Source organism: Lagenorhynchus albirostris, chromosome 16, assembly GCF_949774975.1.
Source record: "Lagenorhynchus albirostris chromosome 16, mLagAlb1.1, whole genome shotgun sequence".
Taxonomy (NCBI): Eukaryota; Metazoa; Chordata; class Mammalia; order Artiodactyla; family Delphinidae; genus Lagenorhynchus; species Lagenorhynchus albirostris.
The window spans coordinates 40,624,578-40,634,312 of NC_083110.1; positions in this window are offsets into that span (position 1 = coordinate 40,624,578).

Consider the following 9,735-nt stretch of genomic DNA (forward strand, 5'->3'; position numbering starts at 1 on the left):
CATTCAGAAATATAAATGTGACATTTTTAACCCCTGAATATATAGTTGTGATGCAATCAGACAAAGCCCTTACCGTTTCCAGCATTCTCTCTAGATGGGGGTGGGTTGGGGGCTAAATTAAAATAGAGATATGGAGAAATGCTTATTTAAAGATAATAAAGTTAACTAGCATTCAACTTTGTGTAAAGATAAGGTAATAATTGAGTTGAGGTGAAGCAACTAACAATATGTTAAAGAGGTTAAAAATAATACTTTGCAGCATTGTAACCTCTATTTGACATTTGAGTTCAGGTAATAATTATAGATAGCATTAGAAGGCCTTAATTTTTCACTTTTGCTGGTAAAGGTACGTTTACTTAGACTGTTCATGTAGAATAGCGTTTTAACATAACATTACTGTGAAAAACATTCCATTACATATTCACAAGCAAATTACTGCACATATTAAAAATTGTACTTTACAATTTACTGCAAATATTTTAGGGCTCAATCTTCAAATCATTTGTATTTTAAATTTGGCAATGAATATGAAATTACTTTTTTGACTTACAGAATGATTGTATTGTTACTTAAAATGCTCGTTAATATTTTAAGAAGGTTGGAGTCTCCATGTTTCTGGAGTTAATATTTAAATTCTTATTACTTATTTTAATAGTGTTTAGTAAGAGGAAATAGTACTCATGCGATTAAACAAATTAGAATATACTGTAAAGAACATTTTTAATTGTTAAATTTGTCATCACTGAGGTTAAATTTTGGCCTGGTATTCACTTACAATATATATTAACACGTTTAATTATGAAGTGAAATAGTCTTAAGTATGATGTATGATGCACCTGCATATAAATGGATATGGTGTGCACAAAGACACTTTACTGTGGGAATTGAACTGGAAGATATATGAAAGCATGTGAAATTGCACCTAAAATTGTGTGTTATTAGTGACTATGCTAAATTTATTGTACTTGATGAATGAATGTATTTAGTCAAAGTTACTTTGGTTTAAATGTCTAAACAATGTCTTTTTAAAAAACGTGTTTGTAATTTGTACTATTGATGGGGGGGTTCTTGGACTGCAGGGGTTGTTGTCAATGTGTGATTTGTGTTTTTATTTTATAGAATCATCTAATGTGATATACCGATTTTTATATAAGTGATATTCAGATAATTCTAATTACTGTATATTTGACAGCCTATTAAAATGTTTTGCATTGGAGCTTTTTTCATTAATTGTAGTATGCTAACAAACTCACAGTAGTTTGAAAATAACTTGTTCATTCAACAAATATTTGAGTACATGTTATATACCCAAAACTATAGGGATCATTAGAGATTCAAAGATGATTAAGACGGGATGTTAATGGAAAGAAGCATATGCATTGGAAATGAAAAAAGTATGTAAACTATTTTGTTTGAATATTTATTTTTTCTATCATAGTCTAAAATCTTTGGAATCAATCTAGTAGGAGAAGTAGACTATAGGAGAAGCAAGTTGACTTGGCTGTGAAAATATATACTGTAATTTAAAAACACCAGGAATAGGTAAGATATTTTTGTTTGTATTTTACGTGAATCAGTTACTTAATTAGTGACCAAGTTTTTTTTTTTTTCCCATTCATTAATTAAAAAGAAAGAGCACAGTCCAATACCTACCTATGCCTTATCAGGCAGTGTATTTGGCCTTTGGAGATTTTAAAAAGTTGAATAAGGGATCTAGTACTTGTCCTCGAGATATGTGCTGTTTGGTAGAAGAAAACCATGTAAATGTGGGGAAAATGTTATTGGGGCTATGTTGTGTACTTACCAATATCCAGCAGGGATGGAGAGGGGAATCAGTTTTGAATAGCATGTAAGGGGGTGAACAATTCACAGACTCACATCAGTTGTGAGTCAGAGCTCTCAGAGGTGGTATGGCGTTACTCTTTTATGCTGCTGCTGTGAACTGTGGGGAGGAGCAGTTCTGTGTGAAGTACACTCCCTCAGTATCCACAGGGGATTAGTTCTAGGGGCCCCCACCTATACCAAAATCCATGGGTGCTCAAGTCCCTCATATAAAATAGCTAGTACAGTCAGCAGTCCATATCCATGGGTTTCAAATCTGCAGATACAGAGGGCCTACTGTATATTTATCTAAAAACTGTATATAAGTGGACTCATCCAGTTGAAACCATTGTTGTTCAGGGGTCAACTGTAGTTTCTTCCTTTTTAAGACAGGCTGCCTAAGGAAGAAAAAAAAAAAAAAAGACTGGCTGCCTAACTGCTGAAAATAACAGGGAATCCCGTTGCCATAGTCTCCAAGTTAGGGCTAAGTATAGGAACTAAATAAAACCTGAAATGAAATAATAAGTGAAAATAATAGTATAATTAAGAGTGAAAGTAATCACTTGGGGATCTTGTTAAAAATGCAGATTCTGATTCTGCAGGCTTGTGAGGGATCTGTGATGCTCGTGGTTCATGGACCACACTTTGAATAGCAAGGTTTTCTAAAAGATTTTTTGGGGGGTGGAGTGTGTAGTGGAACTTGGATTACTTTGATCCAAGGAACAGAGCTGTTTGAAAGCCAGGAGAGTGCTAAGAAGTGGGTTTACAATGTGCGAAAATACAGCCAGCAATGGTTCAAGGTAATATGGCCATTCTCAATTGGAAGAAAAGTTCATTAGCTATGCGAGACAGACCATTAAACCTTCCTTTGGTGACAGGTGTTAAGAATTCTGTAATAATAGACTTGTCATTTTCTATTACTTGTATGTGAATGTTGACTACTTTGCCAACTGAAGGAAACATTTCTGCATATGCTTGTTAATTATGTTGTACTTGCCATCTAACAACATTCTAGAGATGCTTTAGGCATAAATGACATGATACGATTGGTTTAGATACTCTGAAATATTTTAAAGTCAGATCTGTGTGTTTCTAAGAGAATTAGTTTAAATTGTTATTAAGTTAATATAATTTGACAAACTACTTTGGGATGGGCACAAAAAAGGTGATGAATGTGGAAGCACCATGTGGACACATGTTAGTCTATGGAAGAATAAAGAGTATCACATACATTTTGAAGAATATAAACTTAAGTTAAATGTATAGGCTTAACTTACAGCTTATAATTCAAATATCCTTGTTTTTTTAAATTTGTAAAGAAACCATAATATCATAACTTTTAGTTTTCATCAGTCTTAACTTCCATTTTTCACTCCCTAGTATGGTTGACCCTAATCCATCTAGGTTATGCTTGAGGCAGAGAGGACAGTCTATAAGTTATGGTAGCCTGACCACTCTGTCAGCAATTATTTCTGCATAACACCTCAAAATGTAAGTGGCTTAAACAATCAACCATTCTTTATTATTTGTATGGATGTGCGAGTCAGTTGAGTTTTTCTGGGGATCTTGGCTGGACTTAGGTTTCTATCGATAAAATCAACTGGCAGGTCACCTGAGTGGAGGCTAGTGAGGATGGGTTGTGAGCTAGTCTAGTCAGGCTAGCTTAGGTATTTTCTCTTAATGGTAGTAGGGGTCCAAGAGAACATGCTGAAACATGCTAACAGGTTTCAAGCTTGTTTGAGTCAAGTTTGCTACTATTGCCAAATCCTGAGTCAGTGTGGGAGGATACTACAGAAGGACGTGATGCTGGGAGGCCACAATGCAATCAATAGCATACTCCAATCTTAGGCCAGCTCACACAGGGCACCAGGAAACTGAGTCTTAACATATCATGGTCCATGGTTTCATCAGGAAGCAATATTGAATCAAGTTAGACAATGGATATTTAATTCTGGTGATGAAATCGGGCAGAAGGGCAAGGAGCATATGCAAATTTTAAAATCTCTTTTCTTGTTCCTTTTTTTTTGATTTCATTGAAGCTTCCACCCATGACCTCCCCTAGGTAGAACCCACTGGGCAGTTTCACAGTGTTGCCATCCTCAATTTATATATATATATATATTCTAATTTGAATTTTATTTTATTTATTTTTATACATCAGGTTCTTATTAGTTATCTATTTTATACATATTAGTGTATATATGTCAATCCCAATCTCCCAATTCACCCCCCCCCACCACTTTCTCCCCTTGGTATCCACACGTTTGTTCTCTACATCTGTGTCTCCACTTCTGCCATGCAAATTAGTTCATCTGTACCATTTTTCTAGATTTCACATATATGCATTAATATACGATATTTGTTTTTCTCTTTCTGACTTCACTCTGTATGACAGTCTCTAGATCCATCCACGTCTCTACAAATGACCCAATTTCGTTTTTATGGCTGAGTAATATTCCATTGTATATAAGTACCACATCTTCTTTATCCATTCATCTGTCGATGGGCATTTAGGTTGCTTCCATGACCTGCCTATTGTAAACAGTGCTGCAATGAACATTGGGGTGCATGTGTCTTTTTGAATTATGGTTTTCTCTGGGTATATGCCCAGTAGTGGGATTGCTGGGTCATAGGGTAATTCTATTTTTAGTTTTTTAAGGAACCTCCAACTGTTCTCCATAGTGGCTGTATCAATTTACATTTCTACCAACAGTGCAAGAGGGTTCCCTTTTCTCCACACCCCCTCCAGCATTTGTTGTTTGTAGATTTTCTGATGACATCCTCAATTTATATTACTATGTTGTTATAATTTGGGGAGTATTGGTATCCTCAGCAATCTTGTGTTATTCATGAGTTTCCTTGGTAATAGCTTGAATGTCAGTTGATTTTCTTCCAATTGTGTGCAAACTCTTCTGTTTCTATGCAAAAATAATGCAAAAAAGTACTTTCTATTGCATATTATAGACACCAGTTCAGTTGATATTAAAACTATTTTTTAAAATTGAACTAGTAGTTTTGGTTCAGTTTTTAGGTACAGAGGCTGTTTAATTCTAAAATAGTATTTGAACTTGAATGTGCTGTTTTATTGTCTGTTTAGCTGGACTTTAGTTTCCCTAAGTCAGAATTTCACATCAATTCATTAATTGTCATTTTCTCCCTACTGTTTTTTTTTCCTGTTATTATGTAATATAACAGCAAGGGTGAAAATTCTTAGAATGAATGTCTGTTTACTTCCTTATTTCCCTTTCCTGTGCATTTCCTATTCATTTTCCCTGGAGGAGATACCATTATGGTTCTTACCCTTTAAATTTGTTCTGAATATATTTCTTGGAGAAAATAAAATTAATGCCTTTTTAAAAGAATGACACATTAGTGTCATTCTTAACATATCTAAAGCAGTCAGTGGGTTTATCCCTAATTTCTAGTTTCTAGGTCTATGATAATTCTGTATAACCTTAAGTGGGATGATTAATCAGACTTGTGCTCAGTAACTACGCAAATATATGCTATGTAGCTTTTCCTAGCTGTTTAATTTTTATTTTTTATAGCTTTTGTAGAGACCTTGCTTTTACAAAGGGTTTAAGTATCTCACTCTTTGAAATATGATTTTTATATTACACCATAAATAGCAAATAACATATCAGAAGCTTCCACACAACAAATCTACAAATAACTTCAAGTATCACAATGTTCTCAAACTATTTATAGTAATTCTTCCAAAAGGCTTTGTAAAGTTTCTTTCATTTACAGAAGAAGATATTGATGGTACATGGCAACTGTTTTTGTTCCCCCACATCTAAATAAGTTTAGACCAGGAGGTACTACGTGTTCTGTAGTCATTTCCAGAATCATTGTTATTTCTGCCTCTTTCCTTGAACAAAACAGAAAAAATATCTATAATCAAATCAAATGCTGAAAATATCATCCAAATTCAAAATGTGGGTTTATGGGCTCTTACTCTTTTTTTTAAATTGAAATATGATTGACATACAACATTATATTAGTTTTAGGTGTATAGCATAATGATTTGTATATGCATATATTTTGAAGTGATCATCACAATAAGTTTAGTTAGTATCCCTCACCACACATAATTACACAATTATTTTCTGTGTATGATGAGAACTTTTTATGATCTACTCTCAGGCAATACTTATTTCAAATATCCAATGCATATAGTATTATCAACTGTAGTTGCCATGCTGTACATTACATCCCCATGAATGACTTATTTTATGACTGGAAGTTTGTACTTTTTGACCCCCTTTAGCCATTTTGCGCCCCTGACCCACCACCTCTGACAATCACCAATCTGTTCTCTGTGTCTATGAGGTTTTTTTTTTTTAATTCCACATATAAGTAAGATCAGGTGGTATTTGTTTTCTCTGTCTGACTTATTTCACTCAGCATAATGCCTTCAAGGTCCATTATGGGCAACATGCAGATACTCTGCATGTTAAAGAAGATGTTGAAAGCCAGAACTAAATATTAGATCATTTCTATTTGAGACTACTACATAACACAGGAAAAGAGTTTAAATATATACTTAATTACATTGGTTCAGATTATAGAAATGAATTAAAAATGTTAACTTGTAGCTAAGCAGAGAGCTTTCTTATGAATATACAAAGTATATGAATGCTCTCAAGATATGCCATGTATAGAAATGTTTATTTTCGCTTTTTTCCCCTTTTTACCATTTTATTGAGGTACAATTCAAGCCGTTTTAGTAAATTTGTGATTTAAATTTGTGAGCCATCACCACAATCCAGTTTTAGAACTTTTTAATCGCCCCTCAGATTTCCCTCAAGCTCATTGGACTCTTTTCACTGTTCTTAATGAGACAGAGGAAACACACACACACACACACACACACACACACACACACACACACACACACACACACACACACACACACACACACACACACACACACACACACACACACACACACACACACACACACACACACACACACACACACACACCCATCTTAAAGGGAAAAGAAAAATCACCAAGTACCACCTAGTGGTGTGTAAGTAGATAGCAAGTTGTTATTCGAGTTCTTGAAATCCTAGGATTCACGTTTCCTTGTTTTCTTCTATGGGATCACTAAATCAGCTAAAAATATTTATGGTTTATAATTTAAAGTCACCTTAAAAATTTCTACGATTATCTAAAACCCTTACTAGATAAATTTTTTAAAGTTTAATTTAAAAAATTAATGACATTCTTTCTTCAAGTGACAGTTTAATTGGAGCCTCAATATGTTTAGCTGATAAATGCTTAAGTTTGACTGAAGCAGGGATGGGGGGCCACTTGTTCCCCCACTTGCTGAAATTAACTTTATAAAGAAAAGACTGGAGAAATACACAAAAAATAGAAAGAATGGTTACCTTTGGGTATTGGAAAATGAGTGAATTTTTCCTTTTGGTTTTATTTTTCTCTTGAGTATGTATTTATAATTGAAAAACTTTATTTTTAAAGGTGAACATCGAATTTCAAAATATTGCAAAAATGTTCAGCAAAATCCGTGAAAGATAGTAATTTTCCATGACTATCCCCCATCTGGATTCTTCCCTCTTGGTGGCAGTAAGTACATCACTCATAGCATAAGATTGAAGGCAGTGGCTAACTGAAGGGGCTCCTGCCCCAGCCTCACAGTCTGACTCTGTCGCTGGGGATTCCACCTGTTACCTGACTTCATTGGTGCTCAATGTCCCAAGGTTAATTAAATGCTGATCTACAGTGTAACATTCATATGGTGAAATGCACGTGATTCTGATAGCATTCCTAGAAAACAGTGCTTTAGTACAGAAAAATTATTCAGAGAAACAATAATTTCATTTATCTAATTAGAGACATCAAATTGAATAATAATAATGAATACCTAATATAGATTCCAGTTCTGACTCTGATTCTTACTATCTGTGTGGCCTTGGGCAAGCCACTTGACCTCCTTTTGTTGAATTTATTTCTCATCTATAAGCTGGAGATAATAACCTACCTTATAGGGTTCTTAAGGTATTAGGTGAAATAATACATGTATACCATATATTAAGAACACAATAAATGTTAGGTATTGTTACTATTATTTTACTATTAGCATTATTTTCTTAGAGTGGTGTGTGAGAGATCTGGCTTAACCTGTGACTGTAGAGGAAATCTGATCACAGCAGTCCCATAGGTGTAGATAGAAAACTAAAAGTATAGAAAGGTAAGATTCAGGTGCTGTCCTTGGTTCTGAAACCACCATCACTCAGCACGGCACGATTGTTGTGAAACCTTAGGATACTGGTGAAGGGAAATGTACACATACACACACATGGAGAGAGAGAGGGAGAGGATGAGGGAGAGCAGAGCATAGCTCCTGAGAATTTACCAGGATGTTTGGTGGGAAAAAGTGCTTGATGTTTTCAAATTACATTGCTTGCTATCATCAAGACAGAAACAAGCAAACAAATCCCTTGCTTTTGGCAGAGAGCTTTGGGCGTGTATCTGGGGGAAGTTTATATATTTCTTCCCTCATTGCTGTATTTCATTATCACAGTAGCTAATCACCTTGAGATTAGTATCTAATCACTAAGCTGCAAGCTCCCCGAGGGCAGGGACTGGGTCTTGTGCACCCTTGTGAGGACAAAGAATAATGCCTGTTTCTTAGTCAGCTCGAGCTGCCTTAACAAAATATGGTAAACCAACTGGATTAAACAAAAAGAATTTATTTCTCACAGCTCTGGAGGCTAGAACTGTGAGATCATGGTGTCAGCATGGTTGGCCTTCCTGCTGTGTCCTGATATGGTAGAAAAAGAAAGAGAGAGGGACAGAGAGAGATTTCTTATAATGGCACAAATCCCATCCCACCTACCCTTATGACCTCATCTAATTACCTCCCAAAGGCCCCATCTCCAAACACCATCATATTGAGGATTAGAGCTTCAAAATATGAATTTTGGGGACAAAAACATTCAGTCCATAACAGCCCGGAAAGTGGGAAGCACACAGCGCCTGTCGTACTGAAGGCCCTCAAGAAACTGTAGTTATATATAAAAGGGAAGCTGCAACCTGAGCCTCAGTGTTTTGGTTTCACTGTATAATTCTTTTCCATGTTACAGATCACATAAGATGAACTGGGTAGTGGCACATACAACTTTGTCATTGTCTTTGTTTCCTTAGCCACATGCACCTGCTTAGCATAGAAGATGTTCAGATTGACTGTGCTGGAAGAGGCGGCGGGGGGTGTGTGTGTGTGCTGGAGATGTGAAACACATCAGGATGGAGCCTTAGTGCCGGAAAAGGCCCTAGCTACACTCAGCGGAACATTGTTGGTTGGAGCCTATATGGACTGCATTCTAAAGGTAGTTTAATGTAGCCTGCAGTCATAGCTAAGACTCACATAGCAGTTATTATGTGCCAGCTCGTCTAAGCACTTACATATGTTGACTCATTTTAATTATTACAAAAACCCTAAGGTAGTAAAAGTATTATTATTGCAATTTGACAAATGAGGAAACTGAGGCAAAAATATGTAAAGGACCTTGACTAAGGTCACACAGTGAGTGCCACAGGGGAGGTTTGAATTCAGGCAGTCTAACACTAGTGCCTGTGCTCATAACCACCATGATATAGTATCTTCCCTGAAATTTGAGCAACATACTAAAATTACACCTTTTCCTCTTGGGTTTAGTCCTTCGGCATATACTCATCTTCTTACTGTTAATATTCAAAGACTGTGAGGAGTGGTGGAAGGAAAGACTGGGGACGGGCATTGAGAAGTGACTTCCTTTGGCAAAGGGATTCACTCATGTAAAGGAATTACAGTGTCTTTAAGAAGGTGGGGGCCAGCCTCATCAGGCAGGGGCAGAGAGACTGGTTCAATTGTCTGAGAAGGTTCATTTCGGGGTGGGATGTTGGAGG